The 23699-nt window shown below is 42.6% G+C and overlaps 1 pseudogene; it reads left to right on the plus strand.

The window, feature by feature from the left end:
* The first annotated feature begins 7526 nt into the window (after positions 1-7526).
* On the plus strand, positions 7527-20667 carry LOC122127715 (annotated as a pseudogene).
* The last annotated feature ends 3032 nt before the right edge of the window (positions 20668-23699 follow it).

The raw sequence follows: 23699 nt of genomic DNA on the forward strand, positions 1-23699 counted from the left end.
CAAAATTTCTAAACTATGCTCTACTAACAGGAGACTGTCTTCCCAAACTTGAGGTTATTATTTTAGGTGGTATACAATAGAAGAGGTACGACTGATGGAAATATGAACTGAAGCTGGGCGCTGGTGGCTCACGCCTGTAATCCTAGCTACTCAGGAGGCTGAGATCTGAGGATTGTGGTTCAAAGCCAGCCCGAGCAGGAAAGACCATGAGACTCCTATCTCCAATAAACCACCAGAAAACCGGAAGTGGCGCTGTAGCTCAAGTGGTAGAGTGCTCGCCTTGAGCTGAAGAGCTGAGGGACAGCGCCCAGGCCCAGAGTTCAAGCCCCACGACCGACAAAAAAAAAAAAAGGAAATATGAACTGGAAATCACTAGTTGAAAGTGGATATTTATAATCCAAACCTGTCCTTGGGTGGAATGGCTCAAGCCTATAATCCTAGCTACTCAGAAGGCTGAATCTGGGGAATTTCAGTGTGAAGCCAGCAATGGCTGAATAGTCCCCATGAGACTCTTATCTCCAATTAACCACTCAAAAATTAAAAGTGTAGAGGGGACTTAAACTGGTACAATGCTATCATAGAGCACAAGGGCCGAGATTAAGCAACCAAACTGGTAAAATAAATCCAAAGCTAGGGGAAAGTCAATCATGAAGCCAGTGAGAACTGAGAAACAGCATAAGCACTGTGTTCCTAAACCTAACTTGATTGTCAAGCTGGAGCAAGGTGCAGATCCATGGATAGGAGAAGCCTCAGACAAGAATATCACAGGTAAGTTAATGCACCTTGCATATTGACATTGGATCCAGCACCCAGTTGGTAAGTTCATCTTGTGCTGAACTGAGCAATAATGTTCCTAGTCAGAGAACTATATGATCCTTTATCTCCTTTGTGAATCAAGATACCCTGAATTCTGTGTGGCAGTTGAGTTATAGTTAGCAATTCTCTTTCTCTGTGTGGAAATCATTCTGAAACAAACCAACAAAAAGTAATGGAAGAAATTAGATATCATTTTCTTTGAAACTAGCACAATCCGGGTAAGTGGAAATAAGGAGTACTTATGCGCTGCTATCCTTTGAGAAGGCAAATTTCTTTTTTCTTTTTTCTTTTTATTTTGGGGGGGTCCGGTCATGGGCCTGAACTCTGGGCCTGGGCACTGTCCCTCAGCTCTTCAGCACAAGGCTAGCACTCTACCATTTGGGCCACAGTGCCACTTTCTGCCTTTTTTTTCCTGCTTATGTGGTGCTGAGGAATCGAACCCAGGGCCTCATGCATGCAAGGCAAGCGCTCTACCACTGAGCCACCTTCCCAGCCCCAGAGAAGGCAAATTTCTTATCAGTCATGGTTGGCAGAGACTGGGATTCAGAACCAAAGATTTTAGTATAGAGAGGATAATTAAGTGATTTTTCCTTGGGGGATATTTGGTCTTCCAAGGCAGGAGTGTTTGAAAAAGAATTTTGATGAAACTTTGTTAAAGATGGAGAGAAATGGTTTTTAAAATTCTCAAAGGGACCTAAAAGTAATTCTTACTAAGAAGTTAAAACTGAAGAGACATAGGTATGAATCTTTACTTCTGAGAACAATTCCTGTTTAAGTGAAAGGCCAAGGGGTGTATAAAACATTCTTTTGGTCTCTGAATCTAGAAAATATTCCTTTTCCTAACCTACTAGTTAAGAAAAAAGCAGCACAGTACATAAATTTTTTCAAGAAAAATGAAAAACACAGCAGCTATCCCCTTATGATCAAACAAAAGTATATTTGAGAAAAACAACACCATAATTACTAAAGGCAGATGGCTAGTACTTGGCTTAAAATTCTAGCAGCACATAGTTGAGTGATTTGAGTAAATATTTCCTCTGATATAAAAGAAGAAAAAACTTAAACACAAAAACATTATTTTCCACTGGAAGTAATCAGTATTACTTCAATACATTTGAGAAAAAAAGCATATATTTTCTATAAATCATTTCTGACTTTGATATTTTAAAATCTCTAACAGTTACAATGAAATAAATGTCTACATTAAGTGAACTTTGGATTTTACTTTTTTTTATCTTTTTTCCTATGTCTCATCTTAGATGTCCCAGGAATTGAGGATGTGATTAAGATGTGCCAGCAAAGTCCAGATGAATGTCTGTGTGAAGCAACAGTCACGAAAATTAACACAGTGGAGGAAAGGGTGAGATTAGTAATGACCCTTAATTTGAGCTCAAAACATAAGCCAGAGGTGATTAGAAATATTGTGAACTCCTTAGAGATAAGGACTGAGGATTTCATTGAGTATCAGAACGTGCTTCTCTATAGTGAGCCTGATGAGATGCATGCTGCATGTAGGCCTGGTGTGTCTCCTGTAATTGAAGAATCCTGCAGATATTCAGAACGTTTTAGTCAAAAGTATGAGAACTCCAAATGAGCTGCAGAATTTTGAATATGGATAAGGGAAGTATTAAACTCAGAGACCATATTCTTTTTTTAAATTTTTCTTATTTAAAAAACTTTTTTGTCAGTTGTGGGGCTTGAACTCAGGGTCTGTGCACTGTCCCTCAGCTCTTCAGCTCAATGCAGTGCTCTACCACCTGAGCCACAGCACCAATTCCTGTTTTCTGGTACTGGAGATAAGAGTCTCAGAGACTTTCCTGCCCTGACTGGCTTTGAACCACAGTTCTTAGATCTCAGCCTCTTGAGTAACCAGGATTACAGCATGAGCCACCAGTGCCTGGGTTAGAGATCATATTCTTTTTTTTTTTTTTTTGTCGTGGGGCTTGAGCTCTGGGCTTGGGTGCTGTCCTTGTGCTCCTCAGCTCAAGGACAGTGCTCTACCACTTGAGTCACAGCACCACTTCCGGTTTTCTAGCGGTTTATTTGAGATAAGAGTCTCATGAACCTTCCTGCCCGGGCTGGCTTTGAACCGCAATTCTCAGATCTCAGCCTCCTGAGTACCTAGGATTACAGGCGTGAGCCACCAGCGCCCGGCTAGAGATCATATTCTTTAGATGTAATTGGGTTTGTGTGAGAGAGACCTTCCATAACCTTAGTAAATATAGAAAAGACTATAAGTCAGCTCTCCTTGTCTAAGAAATACTTCAGAGAGTAAGGAGAGCATCTGAATGTATGGTCTGTAGGAAAACATTCTACTTTAGCCTTATAGTCACTACACATCAGAAAATATACTCAGGACAGAATCCTTGTCCATGTAGTGGACATTAATCCATTAGTCTTTCACTAAAGCAATACACCTTACAAAACTTCAGAGCAAATCTCCAGAGGAGTAGTCTGATGAGTATCCAATTTGCAAAATTTATCTTTCAGAAGTCAGACCTGACTTCCAACCTGAAACACCCACAGTAGAGCTACCCTATGCATATGAGGAATGTAGGAAATTTCCCACACAGAAGTCATCTCTCAGCAGGCATTGGAAAACTCACACAGAAGAGAAAACTTCTGAATGCAAGAAATGTGGAGAGACCTTCAGGCAGTCATACCTCATTTTTCATCAGAGAACACACACAGGAGAGAAACCTTATGAATGTAACAAATGTGGAAAATCTTTCAGACACAAGGCAAACTTTACTGTCCATTGGAGAATCCATACAGGAGAGAAGCCTTTTATGAATGTGACAACTGTGGAAACTCCTTCAGACAGAAGTCAGACCTCACTTTGCATCAGAGAAGACACACAGGAGAGAAACCTTATAAATGTGACAAATGTGGAAAGTCTTTCGCCTGTAAGACACACCTTCATGTTCACCACAGAATACACACAGGAGAGAAACCTTATGCCTATATAAAATGTGGACAGTCTTTCACCCGTAAGGCATACCTTCATGTTCATCAAAGAACACACACAGGAGAGAAACCTTACGAATGTAACAAATGTGGAAAGTCTTGCAACTGGAAGGCAGAACTTACTACTCATCAGAGAACACACACAGGAGAGAAGCCTTATGCATGTAAGATGTGTGAAAAGTCCTTTACCCGAAAGTCAACCCTCAACAAACATAAAAGAATTCACACAGGTGAGAAACCATATAAATGTAACGAATGTGCAGAGTCTTTCATCCAGAAGACAGAACTTCATGTCCATCAGAGAATACACACAGCAGAGAAACCTTATGAATGTAAGATATGTGAAAAGTCCTTTACCCGAAAGTCAAACCTCAACAAACAAAAGAATTCACACAGGTGAGGAACCATATAAATGTAACGAATGTGCAGTCTTTCATCCAGAAGACAGAACTTCGTGTCCATCAGAGAATACACACAGCAGAGAAACCTTATGAATGTAAGATATGTGAAAAATCCTTTACACAGAAGTCAAACCTCAACAGGCATAAGAGAATTCACACAGGTGAGAAACCTTATGAATGCAATAAATGTGGAAAGTCTTTCAACCGGAAGTCACATGTCACTTTGCATCAGAGAACACACACAGGATAGAAACCTTATGAATGCAACAATTATGGAAAGATTTTTAAGTGGAGATCACACATGATAGAATTCACGCAGTTGAGAAACCTTATAGATGTAGCAAATGTGGAAAGTCATTTAACCAGAACCTCCCAACTCAGCAGGCATAAATGAATTCATACACATGAGAAATCTTAGGAATATAACAAATGTGCAAGATCTTTCACCTGGAAAAAACTTAATTTATATCAGAGAACCCACACTAGATAGAAGCCTCATGCATGTAGCAAATGTGCAGTTTTTCACTCAGAAGGCACAGCTTAGGGATCTTCATTGAATACCCACAGGAGAGACATATTGTGAATACAACAAATGTGGAAAGTTTTTCAAGAAGACATAGGTCAGTTTGTCTCAGAAAATACCCAGAAGACAGAAGCCATATGAATGTAACAAATATGGAAATTCCTTAGCCATTAAGGCATAGCTGAGCCCTGGATTCAAATAGAACATGACATCTATACAACGAATAGATTATTCTATGCCACAGTTCCATGTTGGTTGTTGTGGACATGTTACTCCTGCCTATGTTATTCCAATTGTCTAACCATGGGAAAGTCAAGTAAGCCTTAACTCTACTTCCTTTATGTGGTTAAAAAACTTGCAGCTCATAAATAATATCTACTGTTTCCTGTGATCTCAACCCAGCCTTGAGGGAAGGGTAGATTTTTTAAAAATACTTCCTCAGAATCCCAACACTCCTGAGTGATGGTAATGAGAAAAGAATCTAGTTGAGTGCTGGAGAGCTAGCTCCTGGAACCCTTCATTCCTCTGCATGATGTCATGGAATCCAAAGCCAGAGCAAGTCTCTTTCCCTTTCTTCAAACCTTCATCAACAAACTTATCCTGTAAATACTGATGCTCTAGTAGATAGCCTAAGCCAGGAAAAGATTCAAATCATGAATGCCTACCAAGTCTACATTTCCACTCCTGACGAAAAACAGGTCACCTTCTTCTAAATGGACTTTTTCTGAAGGACATGAGGAAGAGCACACTTGTATAATCCACTCACCATCTTGCTGTCAAAGACCTCTAGGGAGCCTTTCTGATCAGTAGGTGACCCCACCTGTGACCATTGTTCTACGTGGCTTCCAAGATGGTTCACAGTTCAGAACATCCTGAACCAATTACCAATTGATATCTGTGCCAAGAATTCATTTTTCCTTGACTGATGGCCCCGGTTAGTCTTTTGTCCTACTGAAGAGATGCTATGAAGAGAATGACAACTTTCTGCTGATTATTGATGTGAGTCAAACACGCCAGGGGTCAAGTTCAGCTGAGAAAAGTTATCTGCCTTTTCAAGTCCTCCTCAACAATCAGGGGCCCAGTCAGTCTTACCCTCACCAGGTGCTTCAGGATAGAAACCCAGTCACTCCCACAGTCCTTAACTCACTGAGAACCATCCAAGCTATTTTCCCTTCATCATCCACTATGCACTCCACTGACCTGATGACACTACTCCTTGTGACCAATTCCCCAGGATCCCCCTAGTCACAGGGACAAAGTTCTCTCTGTCTCTCTGTCTCTCTCTCTGTCTGTCTGTCTGTCTCTCTCTCTCTCTCACACACACACACACACACACTACTCTGAAAACCCATCTAAAATTTCTGGATTTCCATGTCTATTGTTCTCTATTTGGACATCAACACAAATAAGATGATGCACAATTTGTTTCATGATATTCTATTACTATATTTATATCTTTTTTGTTTGTGCTCGTAGAGAGCTTTAAACTCATGGTACATTAGTCTTTGGTTTTTATGCTCAAGCTTGGTGCTCTACTCCTTATGCCACATATTCAAATTTTAATATTGTTCTATTTTGTATCACGAGTCCTTCTGATAAAGGCAGTGAAGGGGTGCCCCCTGTTACATTTTCTCTTCTAAGATGTTTACAAAAAGATGTTTACATTCAAAAAACTACAATATTTTAAATTAGAAAAATATTTTTAAAAATGGTTTCCTTGCAGAACCTTAAGTCAAAATGTAGTAATTTGATGCATATTTAAAAATAAGTAAAGATATTGCTTGGCTTTATTTCTTTCTTCCTTTCTTTTTGTCTTTCCTGGGCCTGGGCACTGTCCCTCAGCTCTTCAGCTCGAGGCTTGTGCTCTACCATTTCAGCCACAGCACCACTTCTGGCTTTTTCTGCTTATGTGGTGCTGAGGAATCAAACCCACGGCCTAATGCATATAAGGCAAGCACTCTACCACTGAGCCACCTTCCCAGCCCCTATTAGAGAATTTTTAAAAAGAAGAGGAATAGCTGGGCACCGGTAGCTCACACCTGTAATCCTAGCTTCTCAGAAGGCTGAGATCTGAGGATCATTGTTGAAAGCCAGCCCAGGCAGGAAAGTCCATGAGACTCTTATCTCCAATAAAAACCACTCAAAAACTGGAAGTGGCGCTGTGGCTCAAGCAGTAGAGAGCTCCCCTTGAGCTGAGTAGCACAGGGATAGAGCCCAAGCCCAGAGATCAAGTCCCACGACTGACCAAAAAAAAATGATGAGGAATATATATTAAGTAACATTGAGCAGTCTCTTGTAAAAGCAGCATTCAGAAACTCTAAACATACTGCTATAGCAATAGTAAAGATTTCCCATTTCTCAGAATTTTAGAAGGAACCTGAGCATATCCCAACTGCTCACAAATGTGAACCTCTTGGTGCTGAATGACAGTTGGAGTTGAAGGCAAGACTTCATTCTTCATATCATTGTGGTAAGAGGTCATAGAATGTTCACATTGAGCACCTGCCAACATACACATTGACATTGTATTGTTTTAAAAATAAATCCCAGAACCACATGTTACTATAATGTCTGGATATGAAATCATTTTAAAATGGCAAAAGAGAGCATCAATCAAAATGTACTTTCATTGATTGAAAATTTCAGTGTGAATTTAAAAAAAAACAATAAAATTGGATTGGAGGAAACCCCATCACTGGAGCCTGTGAACTTCAAGATCCAGGGCAGAGTCTCAGCCTTGATGCCACTACTGCCACTACCCAGAAGCCACTGAAACCCTGTCTGTCCTCCACCACCTACTCAGGACACAAAATCCAGTCATGGGTACAAATGAGCTGGTACAGAAGGCCAAACTGACCTAGCAGGCTGAGCAATATGGTGACATGAAGTCTGTCACTGAGCAAAGAGCTGAATTGTCTAATGATTAAAGGAATCTTCTCTCAGTTGCTTACAGAAATGTTATAGACACCCATAGGTCATCTTAGAGGGTCATTTCAAGTATTGAGCAAAAAAATGGAAGGTGCTGAGAAAAATAGCAGATGATGAAGAACGTAGAGGGAATCAAGCATGAGCTAAGAGATAGCTACAATGATTCACTGTCACTTTTGGAAAAGTTCTCCATTCCTTGTGCTTCACAAGCAGAGAGCAAAATCTTGTATTTGAAAATGAAGAGAAACTACTACCACTACTTGGCTGAGATTGCTGCTGCTGATGACAAGAAAGGGATTGTGAATCGTTCATAACCAGCATACCAAGAAGCTTTTGAGATTAGCCAAAAGGAAATGCAAGCTGGGTGCTGGTGGTTCACACCTGTAATCCTAGCTACTCAGGAGGCTGAGATCTGAGCATCACCGTTCAAAGCCAGCCCAGCCCGGGCAGGAATGTCTGACATACTTTTTTTTTTCTTGTGAAAATAGTGTACAGAGGGGTTACAATTACATTAGCAAGGTAATGAGTACATTTCCTATCAAGCATTGTTGCCCCCTCCTTTGTTTCCCCATCCCATCCCTTCCTATCTCCCCCTCAGATCTCATCACACCCTCCACCCCCATGTGCCAAAATTGTAAAATTCATTTTTTGACATCACGTCTTGTACTTCTTATTGTTGCAATGGGTCCACCTGTATCCCTATTTAAACAATTTATTTTTTCCCTTCCCCTAAACAAATTATACCACATCAAATACAGTGCAAACAGGGGTTATACCATCAGGGAGGGACATACAAAGCAATAAAGAAATCTTATAAATATGTTAGAAACAATAGCAAGAAAGAAACATTTGAGACTCTTATATCTGATAAACCTCTCAGAAAACTGGAAGTGGTACTGTGGCTCAAGTGGTAGAGCACTAGCTTTGAGCTGAAGAGCTGAGAGACAGTGCCCAGACCCAGAGTTCAAGCTTCACAACTGATAAACCTATCAGTTTGGGTCTGGCCCTTAACTTCTTGGTGTTTTATTATGAAATTCTGAACTCCCCAGAGGAAGCTAGCTTTCTTGCAAAGACAGCTTTTGATCTAGTCATTGCTGAACTTGATACATTCAGTGAATAGTGGTTCAAAGACTGCACACTAATAACATAGTTACTGAGCGAAAAGTTAACATTGTGGATATAAGATGAAGTGAAAGCAGGAGAAGGAGGGGAAAAGTAAATGGCTTTCCAACTTTTGTCTGCCTCATTCTAAAATTTATACAGTAGACCATTTGTCATCCATGCTGTCCCACAAATAGTTTGTCGTTTATGATTTATGACAGGTTTACGTTGCTTCTATTGGAATTTCTATATTTCCCAGGGTTTTTTTTTGTTGCTTAATATTAGGGGAATAGATATTGACCATTAACATTTAATGAGCTATCTGTTTTCATCTTGAGATGACCAATATGAGGATGTAGAATTTTTATACAAGTTGTAAATATTTGGCATGTACTTTGGTACATGGTGACTTCACAAAGGCCAGTGTAAAACTGCTTCCATGTCAAAGTGAAGAAATCTTAGTACATATTGGTTTGTACTGGTGGAGAATAAAAGGGAAAATTGGTTCCAGGCACAGGTGTAGTTATTCTGGATATTAGAAAATTTGGGCGCACTTGCAGGGCTGTGGTACAAACAGATATTCCATGGCTGTTACATGTTGGAATCATGTATTTCTGTGGAAGAGTTATCTCAGTGTGTACACCTAGAGTACAGCACTAGAAGTATTCTTTGAGACAAAGTTGTGTCTCAATTAACTCTGGATAAGGGCAGAAATAGTTCACATTCCATTATTTGTAATGTTTGCTTATTATTTTTGCTACACATTTTATTTGTATTTAAATGTTTTAGGCAACCTACGAACAAATGTAAAAATAAAGATGCAGTGAAAATGAACTGTTTGGTAATCATTATTACTACTTTCTCTACAACTTTCATGTAAATTAGTCTTTTGGTTTTGAAACACCTCAAAAGAAATTGTACATTATTATAAACTTGTTCCTTACTCCCTTTTGGCAGCTAATGGGCTTTCACCAAGTTTAAAGTGCAAAGTTTATCACAATAACAAAAATACTAATTTATCTAATGACCATCTCCTACAGAGCCAAGTTTTTCCTTGGGGAGGGGGAAATTGATTTGAAAAGTAATATGTTCCAGTTAAAATTTTGATATATAGCATTTTCTGACTTAGGAAGCCACAATGTTTTTGACCCATCATGACATTGGTTAGCATTAACTATAAATTCTGTTTTTGTTTTTGAGAATTTCTTGATTCTGTTTTCCTTCTGATTTTGGTCATTTTATTTGTCAGGTACACAGGATTACCTTCCTTTTTTTTAGCCTTCTGTCTTGTCACCAACCATTCCTCCTTGGTGGCCATGTACTTTGGAAAAGGTCACATGACTTTTCTGGCTCTACTCACTGTCTAAAATCCCTTGCTTTCTTTGCTTGCATCCCACAAACTATTAACCTCATCCTCTACTGCAGCACATCTCACCTTATTTGATGAGATTGTGTATCTCCTATACACTCTATCCCGAAAGGTCTGCCATTGTTTGCCTTTAAATCTTCTCTAAGTAATGATGGGTCTGAGTTATACCAAGTCTCACCCTACAGAATATTTCCTCAGAATGTTACAGAAGACACCAAATAAAAGTGCTATTTTAAAAGACAGGTGGGGCTGAGAAGGTGGCTCAGTGATAGAGTGCTTGCCTCACATGTATAAGGCCCTAGTTTCTATTCCTCAGCACCACATACACAGAAAAAGTCAGAAGTGGTGCTGTGGCTCAAGTGGTAGAGTGCTCACCTCAAGCTGAAGAGCTGAGGGACAGTGCCCAGGCCCCACAACCAAGAAAAAAAAAGATATTTTTTTTCTTTCAGAATCTAAGATCCTCCAGAGCAGGGACAATATTTTCTGTATGTTCTATTGTGTCCAGTACACTGTAAATGCACAATAAATATTGATGATTGGAGGCAAAAAAAATCTGCTGTCATTGGAAATATCAACTATACCAATTACTATTCTTGAGTTTGATATAGTTCTAAAATAAAAACTGCCATTCTTTCAAAGACAAACATAGACACATATGTGTATATGAGCACACATACAATGCTTTGGAGTAATCAGTAAGATTACATTTCATTAATATGAAATATTAAATCAGTGTTTTGTATAAATCAGTAGAAACTCATCCAGTCAATTGAATCCATCCAGACTCCTTCATAACACCTGTAAACTTATCAGATCTTTTGCACAAGCATTAGTCCTCCTGAGTTAGCTCATGCCAGGAGAAGCCACAACAGGACACAAGATGTATTATCAGAGCCTTAAAAATAGGCCCACAAAAGAGATGTGATCAGTTTTGAAAGAAAGGATGGATATCAGTAAGATTATTAAATTATTTGGGATTGAAGATCTCTACAAAGAAGGGGACTAGAAAGGAAACACCTCTGAGGTCCAATCAGTCCAGTGTTCAAGTATAAGTCTTCCAGGGGTGATGGGCCACAGTGTGATGCCCAGGGGCCCACATGCTTAACTGCACAAAGGAGGATGAGATGAAGTCTGGGGGCTTACATACAGGAAGGCTGAAGATCAAGGTGATAGGAGGCAGAACCTCTATAAGAGGGGTCCTTTGTGTGTAATCCTAGTTACTCAGGAGGATGAGATCTGAGGATCAGGGTTCAAAGCCAGCCCAGGCAAAAAAAAAAATTATAAAACTTTTTTTTGCTAGTCCTATGGCTTGAACTCAGCATCTGGGAGCTATCCATGAGCTCTTTTGCTCAAAGGTAGCACTCTGTGCCACAGCATCACTTCTAGATTTTTCTGTAAATAATTGGAGATAGGAAACTAACAGATTTTCCTGTCCAGGCTGGCTTTGAACTGACATCCTCAGATACCAGCCTCCTGAGAAGCTAGAATTAAAGGCCTGAGCAATTGACACCTAGCTCATATGAAACTCTTATCTCCAAGTAATCACAAAAAACCAGAAGTGGAGGTGTGGAGCATAAATATTAAGGGACAGCATCCTGGCTTGAGATCAAGCCCCAGGATCAGCAGAAGTAATAGAAAAAAAAAATAATCTGAAAATCACAAGCCAGGAAGATGCAGGATATGGAGCAGAAGGAGTCTACTGTGTTTATGTAGCAGATAGACAAAGCGAGACCCAATGAGGCTAGAGGTCTTTGAAGCAAGTAAGACACTTGCCCAAGTGTCTCATAGGATGGCAACATGCAGCATTTTGCATCTGTACCAGCAGGTGGCACTAAAACAAGGCTAGGCTGGCCTAGTTGGTTGGCTCTAAGTAATGAGCAGGTGATTTTGCATATTTGTTAGGTGTTTGGGGGTGGAATGGGGTGAACTGAGGCCCTTCAGGATTCCTTCATTCTTCCATTATCTTGTTCATCATTCCATTTTACAGATGAGGAAATCTCTTAGATTACTTTTTAAATTAGTTATTTGCTTGATTTTTGCTAGCATTGGAGCTTTAACTCAGAGTCTCTCACTTTTACTTGGCTTTTCTTCTCAAGGCTGGCACTCTTCCCACTGGAGCCATATGTTCACTTCTGGGATTTTGCTGGTTCATGGGAGAAAAGAATCTCTCAACTATATCTGCTGGGGATGGCTTTGAAATGAGATCTTCAGATCTCAGCCTCCTGATTAGCTAGGATTATAGTCGTGATCCATCAGTGACTTGTTTTAGAGATGATTTTGTAAAATAATATTTCTTTTTTTATTTTTATTGTGAAAATACTGTACAGAGGAGTTACAATTAGATGGGCAAGATAATGAGTACATTTTTTATAAAATAATATTTCTATGTTCATCCATTGTGTGTGTGTGTGTGTGTGTGTGTGTGTGTGTGTGTGTGTGTGTATGTACCCTCACGCATGCATACACACACACATACACACACAGAAGCAGGGACATTGTCCAGTCCCAGTCAAAGGGCAGAGCAATGTTCACACCATTGTCCAGTAGTCTTAGATTTTGGGTGAGGGGAGGGGAGTGTTCTGTTACTCCTTGCCTTTTGGGCTATGCCTATTCCTTCCTGGTGACTACTTTGTTTCTCATCACAGACTCCCAAAACTCTCTTAGGGAGAACATCCTTTCTACCAGAATGGGAGTTCAGGGCTGCCACCCCGAAGATCTCATGTCTTTCTGTCTATCTGTAGGGCTTTCTCATTATGGGAAGAACATGGGCTCCTTGGGCAGGGATCATGTATTAGCCAACTTTAGTGCTGAAACCTGAAACCTGCCACATCCCTAGATGGAGGCTGGACACACAGGCTTCATTCCTTCATTCTGCAAGCCATTCCTTTTCCACATTGCACATGGCAGCAAGCATGATCTGGGAAGGGTCTCAGATCAGCTTCTCTGGACAAAAGCAGATAAATAGTAACAAACAGATACGGAAAAATAACATAGGAAAAGGATTCTGGAGGCGGAGAACTAAGGATCTTAGTTCAAAGACAACTTGGGTAGGAAAAGTCCCTAGACTTACCTTCAAAGAACCAGCAAATATTACAAAGTGGGGCTGTGGTTAAAGTGGCAGAGTTCCAGCCTTGATCAAAAAAGCTAAGGGATAGTGACTAGGTTCTGAGTTGAAGCCTCATTACCAGCAATAGATAGATAGATAGATAGATAGATAGATAGATAGATAGATACATAGATACATAGATAGATACATAGATACATAGATACATAGATACATATAGATAGATAGATAGATAGATAGATAGATAGATAGATAGATAGATAGATAGATAAATAGATAAATAGATAGATAGATAGATAGATAGATTTTCTGTGCACTGGTATTTCACACCTGTAATCTTAGCTACTCAGGAGACTGGGAGTGAGGCAAGAATCATAGTGTGCAGTCAGACAGGAAAGTCCATAAGACACTTATTTCCAATTAACTATCAAAAAGCTGAAAGCAGAGCTGTGGCTCAAGAGATACAGAGATAACCTTGAGTACAAAAGCTGAGGGACAGTGTGCAGGTCCTAAGTTCAATTCCCAGGATGAGTGTGCACACATGCATGTATGCATACATACACACACGCGTGTGTTTATGCATACATACACACACAGAGGAAGATACAGTAGTATGACCATGGGTGTGGGGTATAGAGGAGGTGGCTGACTGGGGACAGAACTGGAAGAAGGGTCTCCTACAGGCCTAGGAATGGGGACTTCAATAACAGGAAGAGCCAGCATCCAAATCTAAGGGAGAACAGCAAACAGGGAGGAGACAGAACTCTCTACACAGTTCTAGATTGTTCTGCAAGGTCCTAGTGTGGTAGGCAGGTGAATGAATGTTCTCTTCATGGCCTTCATCACTCTGGCTGTTAGTGGACTCCCTTGGTCTGTATGCAGGTCCTTCGTGTGTATGTATGCAGGTCCTGGGGCTTGAATTCAGAGCCTGGACATTGACCTTGAGCTGCTTATGCTCAAGGCTAGCATGCTACCTTTTGAGGAACATCTGTACTTCCAGCTTTTTAGCAATTAAAGGGAAATGAGTGTCTCATAGCTCATGCCTGTAATCCTAGCTACTCAGGGAGCTAAGATATGAGGGTCATGGTTCAAAGCTAGCCCAAACAGGAAATTCCATGAGACTCTTATCTATAATTAACCACCTGAAAACTAGAAGTGTTGCTATGGCTCCAAGTGGTAGAGTGCTAGCCTTGAGCAAAAGAGTTCAGGAAAAGCACTTAGGTCCTGAGTTCAAGCCTAGGTACTGACTCCCTCCTACCCCCCCCCTCCCGTAGTAACTCAAAAAAAGAAGTTTCACAAACTTTCATGCTCAGGTTAGCTTTGAACCATGATCTTCAGATTTCAGCCTCCTGAGTAGCTAATATTACAGGTGTGAACCACCATCATCTACCTCACTTGACTTTTCACTCAAGAGAGCCCTCTACTACTTGAGACACAGCTCCACTTCCAGTTTTTTTTTTAAAGTAACTGGACATAATAGTCTGTTGTATTTTTCTTCCCAGGCTGACTTTAAACCATCATTCTCTGATCTCATCCTCCTGAGTAGTGAGAATTACAGGTGTGAGTAATGAGCACCTGGCTACAGCTATCTTCTTGTCCCTTTTTCAGTCCCACCAACCTCCCTAGCTTCCTGCCCTGGCTTTTCACTCCCTTGCTATCCTATTTTGACTGAGTCACTCAGTCTCTGGTCCCAGGAATCTGCTGCAATGCTATTATGATGACTAGGGCAAACATAAGGGAATAAGCCAGGGATAGACAGTATGGAATCTGAGCCTGCTGCCTATTACATCTGCCACAGTATGAGTGATCTTCTGATAAATGCCACTGCCCTCTTGGAGACCTCCAAGGAGTTAGATGAATGCCCACTCACTGCAGGCATGCCAAGTCCTGGGATGGTGTAGGGCACTAAGGCTCCTCCTGTACTCCACTGCCACCACTGGGACTGTGAGAGGTCACCTCTGTCTTCTAAGCCTTCATTTCTTCCATAGTTCACAGACATTGTCCTTAAACCCTTGCATTCCAATCCCTTCTCCTTTCTCCTGGATCTTTGCCAGAAGTCTCATACTTACAATTTTTGGGCTTTGCTTTTGGATAAGCCGATCTGTCTGTTGCAAGCCTGGAAATCACACCATTATAATCATCCTTTCTTTAAACAGGAGAGAATGAATGACGACTAAAGGTTTGTGATGATGAGATGGGAAAATGGAGACCCAGTCTTTGAATCAGGAGTTTGTTAAAGAATATTAAAAACATGGAAGTGGCGCTGTGGCTCAAGTGGTAGAGCACTTGCCTTGAGCTGAAGAGTGCAAGGACAGTACCAGGCCCAGAGTTCAAGACCCATGACCGATAAAAAAAAAAGAATATTAAGAACAAACCAGGCACTGGTGGTTCCTGCCTGCCATTCAAGCAACTTAAAGAGGCTGAGATCTAAAGACCTTGGTTTGTAGTCAGCCTGAGCAAAAAAGCTTGTGAGATTCTTACCGACAATTAAGTTTTAAAAAGTCAGAAATGGGGGCTGAGAAGATGGCTCAGTGGTAAAGCGCTTGCCCTGCATGCCTGAGGCCCTGGGTTCAATTCCTCAGCACCACATAAGCAAAAAGAAAAAAACCGGAAGTGGTGCTGTGGCTCAAGCGGTAGAGTGCTAGCCTTGAGCTGAAGAGCTGAGGGACAGCGCCCAGGCCCAGAGTTCAGGCCCCATGACCCGACCCCCCCCCCCAAAAAAAAAAATAGTCAGAAATGGAAGTGTGGCTTAAGTGGTAAACACCAGACTTGAGCAGAAAAGCTAAGCAACAGAGCAAGCCCTAGTATCAGAGCACTCGCACATGCACACACACACACACACACACACACACACACACACACACATACACACACACAATAAAATGTGTTTTAAATACTGACCCATAAACCAGCACTTCTAGACTGGTGAATCTATTCTTTTTCCAAAACCCTTGGCTAAAGCTTTGGCTTCATCAGCTTGAGGTCCCAGAATGAATAGCATCAACACTGAAGATCCCTAAAAAAGCCAAAGTAAGGACACCTGGTAGGAAATTTTGTATCCCACCAGGAAGGTTGAAGACACAGACCACAGTTTGTTAAAATAAATACTTAAATAAAAAGGGACCTGGATGTTGGTGGCTCATGCTCGTAATCCTAGCTACTTACAGGCAGAGATCTGAGGATCACTATTCGAAGCAAATCTAGGCAGGAATGTCTATGAGTTTCTTGCTTGCTTGCTTGCTTTCCTTTTTATTTTTTTTGCCAGTCTTGGACCTTAAACTCTAGGCGTGGGCACTGTCTCTAAACTTTTGCTTAAGGATTGCACTCGATCACTTGAGCCACATTGCCATATCTGGATCTTTCTGTGATTAACTGGAGATAAGAATCTCCCGAACTTTCCTGCCTTTACTGGCTTTAAACCCAGATTCTCAGATCTCTGCCTCCTGAGTAGCTAGGATTACAGGTGGGAGCCACCAGAATAGGCTGTCTGAGACTCTTATCTCCAGTTAACCACCAAGAAAGCTGAATGGGGGGCTGTGGTTCATGGGGTTGAGTGCTAGCATTAAGCAATAAAACCTCAGGGACAGGACCCAGACCTTGAGTTCAAGGCACAGGACCATACAAAACTAATAAAGAGGGAAGTAGTAAGGTGTCAGTGGGAGGAGAGACTTACCATTCATCAAATACAATAGTCTAGAAGCTGACTAGGTGCTGACCCAAGTCACAACCAATCACCTATTTGAGGAAGCACAGTGACAACCAAGTAAATAAACAAATATGTGAAGCAACCATAGCAAGATAAAGAGTGCAGGTGAGAGGGCTTTAAAGGGGTCATTGTGAGTCACGTGCTGGTGGCTCACACCTGTTATCCCAACTACTCAGGAGGCTGAGATTTGAGGATCCTGTTTCAAAGCCAGCCCAGGCACTAAAGTCCATTAGACATTTTTTTTTAATTTTTTTTGTGAACATACTGTACAGAGGGGTTACAATTACATGGGCAAGATAATGAGTACATTTCTTATCAAGCATTGCAGCCTCTTCCTTTGTTTACCCTTCACATCCCTTCAAAGCCTCCCTCCCCCCCCACCCAATCCTCCCCCCCCCCCACCAAAGTTGTAAAGTTCGTTTTTGACGTGACAACTTGTACTTCTAATTGTTGCAACGGGTCCACCTGTATCCTTAAACGACTTGTTTTTCCCCTTCTCCTCCACAAATTATACAAACATCAAATATAGTGAAAGCAGGGATTATACTGTGGGGGAGGGACATACAAAGCAACAAAGAAATAATCTTGTAAATGCATTAGAAACAAATGCATGAAAGAAAAAAAACATTTAAATACATATCTAAGGGTTCATTTTCCTAACATCACATTATCTGACCTTTTCTGCTTGACTCATGCATATACTAGATATTGCAAATAAGGGAAACCATGGGACCTTTGTTTCTTTTTGGCTTACTTCACTTAATATAATTTTTTCCAAGCTGTCCATTAGACTTTTATCTTCAATAAACTACTCAAAAAAAGCTGTGGCTCAAGTGGTAGAGCACTAGCCTTAAGCTCAAGGACAGGGCCCAGGCCCTGAGTTCAAGCCCTAGTCCTCAGACTTCAGCTTCCTGAGTAGATAGGATTACATATGTGTGCCACCACAGCCAGGCAACCTTTTATTATATATTATCTCATTTAATGCCCATGGCTGCCCCAATAGGAGGGCACAGTCTGAAAGTATCAGTTCTCGTTTACTTTCAGTCAATGATCAGGTCTGTTTTTCCACTGAAAGTAGTCTTGTCTCTGGGAGGAGGATAAAATCCCAAAAGCCCTTTCCCTTTTTTGGTGCATCCTATATTACAAAAGTGATGAAAGGGGCTGGGAAGGTGGCTCAGTGGTAGAGTGCTTGCCTTGCATGCACGAGGCCCTGGGTTCGATTCCTCAGCACCTCATAAGCAAAAAGAAAAAAGCTGGAAGTGGCACTGTGGCTCAAGTCGTAGAGCGCTAGCCTTGAGCTGAAGAGCTGAGGGACAGCGCCCAGGCCCAGAGTTCAGGCCCCACGACTGGACCCCCCCCCAAAAAAAACCAAACCAAAACAAAAGTGATGAAAGGGCATGAGATTAAAGCTGGGTTCTTAAAGTATTGTGGGGAAGCCTGGCCTGGTTTGCAACTTTGATTAAAAAGTGACTCCGGGAAGATAAAAACCAAAAAAAAAAACACACCTCAAATCCAATTTCCTTCAGAGTCCTCTAGGAAGCTAGTTGAAGAGAGGTGAAGGGGAGAGAGACTAAATAATTTCCTTCCATTTATGACTTTGACTGCTATACTTTGCTCAAGCAGTAATTACTGAATACAATAGCTATAATGTACTTAGCTGGGGAAGGTCCTCAGTTTACTTTCCAAGGTGGAGAAGTATATGAGCTAAAATCTTCAGGTCTCAGCTTTACTTAGGCTGCTTGGCTCAGGGAAGAGGGGGACCTGTTCTGCAAATTCATCTGCCCAGAAAGAGCTCTAGTTTATTCTCAATAAACAGAAGCAGGTGCTGCTAGAGATAAGGATGGTATAGAATAGAGTGTGACCTAGGAGCTGACATCCTCCAGAGGGAGGCCCAAACTGAGACCTGCTCTGTGGAGAAATCAAAGAACTAGTGCAAAAATGAATATTTTAGGTCAGCAGGCAAGGGAAGGGGTTGCTGAGGTAGAACTTCTGCTCCTGTTCCTGAGAAAATGGAGAGAACTACACAAAGGTTTATTTGTGTGTGTGTGTGTGTGTGTGTGTGTGTGTGTGTGTGTGTGTGTGTGTGTATGCATGCCAGGGGGCTTGAACTCCAGGTCTCATGCCCTTGCTTAGCTTTTCCTTCAAGGCAAATCCTCTATCACTTGAGCCAAACCTCCACTTTGAGGTTTTTTGCTATTTTATTGGAGATAGAAGTCTGTCAGCTTTGTCTGCCCAGTCTGGCTTTTAACAAGTATCCTCAGATCTCAGCCTCCTGAGTAGCTAGGGTTATAAGCAGAAGCCTTCAAGTATCCAGGTCCACACAAAGGTTTAGAGAAGAAGTTTCTAGAGGAGAACAGAGCAAATTTGCAAAGGCTCTGTCTGACTTGTTAACTTCTTGGGTATTTATTTAATTAGGAAAACAGCAAGATCAGCCTAACTAGGAGAAAAGCAAAAGGTGTAAATCAGTCTTATCATATGGACCTCGCAGGCTGTAAGGATTCTTGTGGATTGTTAATGTGAAGGAAAAGTACTGGTGAGTCCCCACAGTTCACCTGGGGTTCCTGTTGCTCCTCTGGCTACTCTGTTACAGCAGTGTGCCCAATATAAAAGAAGTATAATATCAGTCATCGCATCATTCACAGTAGTGGAAAGGTAGGAGCAACCCAAATGTCCATGGATGAATAAACAAAATGTGATCTATGCATCCAATGAAATACTATTCAGTCTTAAAAAGGAATGACATTCGGACCCATGCTACATGAATGAATCTTTAAAATATTGTAAGTGAAATAAACCAGAAATAAAAGACGACAATTTATGTTTCCACATCCATAGTTAAACAATAGTAAAAATAAATAAATAAAAGTCAAATTTGCTGGTTACCCATGGCTCACTTTTATAATACTAGCTTCTCAGTGGGCTGAGAATTGAGGATGGAGGCTTGAAGCCAGGCTAGGCAGAAAAATCCCTGGGACTCTTAAACTAATTATACCAAAAAGCCGGAAGTAGAGGTGGGACTCAACAGTAGAATATCAGCCTTGCGCAAAAAAAATTCAACTTCGAGTAGAGAATGAGTCGGCCAGTGCGGGTGAGAAAGAGCAAGCTTTCTGGGTGCAACAGCACTGTGGCAGAGCAGAACACACAAAGCCAGCCCTACGCTGACAAGGAAGGGCAAAAAAGACAGGAAAGGTTTGATTACTCTTTTATTTGCCGGTCCTGTGAGTTGACCCCAGGGCCTGGGTCCTGTTCCTGAGCCTCGTTGTGCTTAAGGCTACTGGTCTACCACTTGAACCACAGCCCTGCACTGCTTTTGGCTTTTTCTGAGTCTTTATTGGAGCTAACACTTTCATGGACTTCTACCAGGCTGGCTTCAAACAGAGATTGATCCTCAGATTGCGGCCTCCCTAGTAGCTAGGCATACAGGCATGAGCTACTACTCCCCCCCCCCTCCGGTTTCATTAACTCTTGTGTGTCATCCCCAGGAATGTGCACTGGAGTCAAGGTGACCCAAGCCTTCAGGGGAGCCCCAGACCCCGGGGGCTGAGCAAAGTCGCGACTCCAGCATTATCTGCAAAGCCCAAGGAACTCAATTCCAGTGCCCATAGCAGCAGCAGAGGAGGCAGGGATCAGATCCTGGAGTGCACTCCATCTGCACCAAAATGCACCAGGAGCACCAATGCCCAGCGAGCACCAATTAGCTCCCAACAACCCATCTCCGCCTCTTTCTCACTGCCCTGTGGGTGGGGGAGCTACCGAGGAGCGGTACACACCGTCGCAGCTCCAGAGGAGTGACCTCTAATGTTGGACCCACAGTTCGCACCCGGGTAGACTTGAATCTCCATGCGAAGGTGAAGGCGATAGATACAAGCATTTCCTAGCAAGTGTAGAATAGGGAATCATGGGTCTGGTGGTGGCTTCACAGTGCCCAACACTTGCATTGGCGGCGCCAACTTACCCTGCAGCTGTGACTCAGTGGTATGGCCCAGCTTGCTAGTCAGGCAGCAGTGGAAATGCTATAGAGTCAGAGTGGGGACAGCGCCATTGCAGTCTTGGGTTTGGTTAGTTGTTGCCGCTGCCACCACGTGGACATGCAGTCAGGTCTGACTGACTGTCCATATTGGACACATGGTGATTGTAGAGTCTGGCATCTAGTCTTCATGCTGGGGGAGGAAAACCAGCCTCCCAGATGACGGGCATGCCTGGATCCCTGGAGGCAGGGGTGGGCACTTGGCTGATAGGTTATTGAACTTGTCAGTCCAATGCCTGGAACTGGGAATTTCTGGTGGATCTGCCCCTGGAGCCTTTTATTTTGGCCAAGATGATGGGTGTTCCTGGACCTGGAATGAGAATTTCCGGTGGATCTGCCCATGCTCCGATCTTTTTAGGCCAGGACCAGCATAAGTCTTGCCATGTGTGTCTCCCTAGTCGAGTGCTGGGTCCTGTCTCATCTCTGGTCATCACGCCATGGTCATTCAGATCTCCATGGAAGCTGAATTGCCTTGTTGGTATTGTTTTTATTTCTTTCCTCTTTAGCATGTTTGCTAGCTGTGTTATGTGTATTTGGGGGGCTGTGGGCCTTTGTAACAACGGGCCACCTGCAGCCTGTTAACTGTAATAAAGACTCCAGTATTTCATATTCCAATATGTGGCTTCAGGGATAACTCACAACACAGCTAGTGCAGTGCAGGACTGCCGGGCTCTGAAGCGGCTTTTTCAGGCGGTGGTACTGGTGGCCCTGGTCTTCCTGCCCAACGTGGGGCTGTGGGCTTTGTACCGCAAGAGGCAGCTTGGTGGCACCCGTGGGGGGTTCAGAAAAAGTGCTGGTTCTAGAGGCTGGGCAGGTGAGTGCCTCAGTCCGGTTCAGCATGGAATGCTGCTCCCCCCTCTTCCAAATACTTTTCTGCTGCCCCTTCTTGCTCCTTCTCCTGTCTGAGTCCTCAGAGGCGGCAGGGGGGAACATCTGCACTTTTTCCCGTTTTTTTTTTCCCCCAGATGGGGCAAATTGAGGTTCCAAGGATGAAAATGTGTCCACTCAATTGAGTCAGAATTAGAACCCAGGGCCCTTGGTGCCCCAGTCTGGGACTCTTATTTCAAATTTCCATGCTTTACAGTCAGTCCTCCTTTCTGTTGCCCTCTCCCGTCCCCTGACCTCATTCAATGTTCTCTTTCTGGGGAGAGCCCTGGCTGCATATGTCTGTATCCCAGGGTGTGATGCCTTCTGTAGGACTGGTTCCCTCCTCATCTCTGCTCTCTTCCCTCATCTTCCCCCGCCCCCACCTCACCTGATCTTGTTGTTTCTGCTCAGGTCAGTCCCTTTTTCATTTTACCATTTGCACAGGGGCCGCTGGCCCTCCCTGCTCCCCTCTTAGGCTTTCCCCATTCTTATTTTTTTCTCAGGTCCTGTGGATTCCTTGGGAAGTGAGTGCAGAGATCCTCTTGGAGTTCAGGTGCCTTGGATAGGGTGAAAGGTGAGTTTCTGGTTCTTGAGGAAATTGCCACCTTTAACTCTCCAGGAGTATGGAGGTGTCCTGGTGGAGGGATCCCCAAAATGTCCCAAAGCACAATTCCTTGAGGGTAGAATGCCACATGCCTTCCTCCTCTCCTCTGAATTAACGGGACTTGGTATTTTTTGCATTCCAAACTGTGATCATTTTTGTTATTGACTTTTTGAAACTTAATCATGTACCTGTGTACATGCATTAGGCTAAATTTGCATTTGTGTGTATGTGTGTGTGTTCGTGTTCATGTGTTCAGATCCTGGGACTTGAACTCAGGGCCCGTGCTCTGCCGCCTGATCCACAGCTCCACTTCTGGATTTTTGGTGGTTCATTGGAGATAAATCATACAGATTTCACTGGCTTAGAACAAGGATTCTCATATTTCAGCCTCCTGAGTAGCTAGGATGGCATGTGTGAACCATTGGCATGTGGCTTTGACTGCTCCCTCACATCATTCCAACTCCCTTATCTCCTAGCAAGTCTATGGATACTTAAATTGCTTTCTATAGTGGAGCATTTCAGATTTGCTTATGGGATTTTTCCTGGTCCCATAAGAAGTGGGTAATTTGTGTATCAGTATCTGACTTGACTGACTGTTGGCTGGCCTCAAAGGAAGAGGCTGAATTTTTTTTTGTGGGGGGTCCTGTTGTGGGGCCTGAACTCTGGGCCTGGGTGCCATCCCTCAGCTCTTCAGCTCAAGGCTAGCACTCTACCACATGAGCCACAGGGCCACCTCTGGCTTTTTTCTTTTTGCTTATGTGGTGCTGAAGAATGGAACCCAGGGCCTCATGCATGCAAGACAAGCGCTCTACCACTGAGCCACCTATCCAGCCCAAGAGGCTGAATTTTTGAGGTTGATGTTTTTCCTTTCTCCTCAGTCTCTGGCTGGTCTCTGGCCATTCTGGTGTGTTGAGTACAGAGGGCTCTTTGCCACAGGGCTAATCAAATGGAGATTAGCAAATGCTCTAGTTAATACCTTGAGGTTAACTTGGCAGCTAGAAGTACGTCCTGTAGCAGTTAATTGTCCTTGTCAGTGTTTGAATTGTGTGAGTTGTGTGTCTACTGTATTTTGCATATGCCGGTCCCTCTGCATTTCATACATGTGTCAGAGTCAGAAAGACAAAGACTTAAATGAAACTGTTGCTTCCTAACAACCACAATGGAACTGGGAATGGAGGGAGCCTCTGTAGCATGTGCAGTGTAGTGGGGAAAGGAGGAGAGCCACAGATAACCTAGGAGAGGTCTCTCTTTGAGACCTCTCCTCTTTCCGAACTTCATATGGGAACTGGAGGAAAGCTGGTAACCAGGGCTGCTAACACTGGCCCA

This window comes from Dipodomys spectabilis, unplaced genomic scaffold (genome assembly GCF_019054845.1).
Source record: "Dipodomys spectabilis isolate Male_0828 unplaced genomic scaffold, ASM1905484v1 ptg000308l, whole genome shotgun sequence".
In the NCBI taxonomy this organism is placed as follows: Eukaryota; Metazoa; Chordata; class Mammalia; order Rodentia; family Heteromyidae; genus Dipodomys; species Dipodomys spectabilis.